This window comes from Microtus ochrogaster, chromosome 4 (assembly GCF_000317375.1).
Source record: "Microtus ochrogaster isolate Prairie Vole_2 chromosome 4, MicOch1.0, whole genome shotgun sequence".
NCBI lineage: Eukaryota > Metazoa > Chordata > Mammalia > Rodentia > Cricetidae > Microtus > Microtus ochrogaster.
In genome coordinates, this window is record NC_022011.1 from 48,425,419 (window position 1) to 48,427,728 (window position 2,310).

General features: G+C 44.8%; 1 protein-coding gene across 2 annotated transcripts in view; it reads right to left on the bottom strand.

Annotated features, from left to right (window-relative positions):
• The window catches only part of Ak8 (adenylate kinase 8), a 120,213-nt gene that overhangs the window by 84,481 nt on the left and 33,422 nt on the right, over positions 1–2,310 (bottom strand). The gene's annotated exons all lie outside the window — the stretch shown is intronic.

Below are 2,310 nucleotides of genomic sequence, written 5' to 3' on the forward strand. Positions count from 1 at the left end.
TCCTCCTCCTCCTCCTCCTCCTCCTCCTCCTCTTCTTCTTCTGGATTCTAGTATCTACTGGAGAACAGCTGAGACATACAGCCTTGTAGAATGAACTACTATTTCAGGATCTCTTCAATTCATAGGCAGCCTTTGTTGGATTAGCTGGACCACAGCCTCTAAGTCATTTTATATAAAGGGAGCCTCTAACTCCCTTTCTATTATAGAGATTCACTCTGTAAGTCCTGACTAATACAGCATCATAAATAAGGCTGGTGAAAATGTATGGGTACACAGTCCTTCCGTGTGTTGAATACAGAAGTGCTGAGACAAGGGGCCCCTAGGAGCAAAGCCAAGCATGGCGGTGCCAGAAAGAGCATCAGATTCCCTGGAGATGGAGCTACAAGGCAGTGGTGAATCACCCAATGTGGGTGCTGAGAACAGAACTCAGGCCTTCAGAAGAGCTGCTGCACCCTTCATTGCTGGGCCACCTCCCAAGCCCCATCGCACCACAGTTTATAAGTCTGATGGAAGAGCACCTGTCTCCATTCCCGGCATGGTTCCCGATGCTGGACGCTACCCTGCAAAAAAACCTGTCCAGCAAAATATAACACAGCCCTGGACTGCTTTAATTTACATATTAAGAAGTGATCCCACTTTGTAAACACTACCACAGCCATTTAGGCAGAGACTGTCACCACATTTTCCACGGTTGCTGTCAAGCGTATACAGTGTTGTTTTTAAGATGCTGGTTTTGTTGTTGCTGAGTCGGTGCCTGCTCTCCTGCCTTGGACTCTGGCATTGGTGGAGGCACAAAGAGGCCTCTCCTACCATGAGAGGAGGTAAATATTCAGTCGTATTTAAGCTGCGTTCTCACATGTGTTTACACTTAATATTTATAGAACCATGTTTTCTTTTGTGAACACATGAAGCTAACATCTAACTTGTTGCCTCCAGGCTCCCAGCTGTCCCAACCTTGGAACAGCCCTTCCCTAGCTGACACTTCTCTTCTCAAGCTGTGATGACAGCCATGACCTTACCTGTCACCTCTTCCTTCCTGTAGATTACTAGCCTACTTTTATTTAACCTTTAAAGTTATAATTTTATAATTTTTTAATATTAAACAGAACACATTTTCTCTTCTTTTTTAAAAATGCATTCTTTCAGGTGAGCATCAAAACACTTTTTGCTGTCTTGAGATAGAGGCTCTGAGTATTCTGAGATAACACTGGGTGTGTAGATTAATTCATGAGCAGTTGATGTTCTATGGCAGAAGTCAATGACTCCCCTCCCTGCTTGTTTTCTTGTCCCTTAGCAATTTTTGCGTTTAACAGTTGCTAGAGTCTTTTCAAGTCCAGAGAGTCTAGAGTTAGCACACACACACACATACATGCACACACAAACACATACACACTATTCATACCTACACACACACAGGCACATATACACACATACACACATTCACATACATACACCCAATACTCACATATACACATGCACACATACACTATCTACACCTTTAGATTGGAGACTCAGATAAAGCAATAAAGTAAATTTTTTTAAGACTGAGCACAAACAAGCAAATGGCTTCAAGTCCACTTCACAGTGAAGGGAGGCAATAGAAACCCCCCTCTTGCCAGACACTCTTCCCAGTCATCCTAAGGATTCAGTGTCTCTGTGATCAGAGGGGGTGGTGAGCCCACACCTCCTATCCTGACTTACAGAGAGCAGGTTCTGGCAAAGGGCATTTTTCCTTAGAATCAAAAGTGCACAGAGGCTGGGGAGATGGCCCAGTAGGTAGTGTTTGGTGCACAAACGTAGGTGCCCACATTTGTATTCCCCAGGATACACACACACACAAAAAAAAAATCAGATGTGCTGGTGTGCCTAAAGCCCAGCTCTGGGAAACTAGAAACAAGAGGACCTCAGGAACTTGCTGGCCAGCAGGCTAACTGAAATGGAAAGTTCCAGATTCAGAGAGAGACTATCTCAAAATATGGTGGAGCCAGGCAAGGTGGTGCATGCCTTCAGTCCAAACATGAGACAAAGGCAGGCAGTTCTCTGATTTTGAGGCCAACCTGGTCTACATAGTGAGTTCCAGGACAGCCAAGGCTACACAGAAAAACTGTGTCTCAAAAACAAACAAATAAACAAGGTTGAGATAAAAAGATGACACCAGGCATTGACCTTTGATTTCCACACACGTGTGTGCAGGTGCATACTATCAGGTCCACATACACGTGTGCAGGTGCATACTATCAGGCCCACACACACGTGTGCAGGTGCATACTATCAGGCCCACACACACGTGTGCAGGTGCATACTATCAGG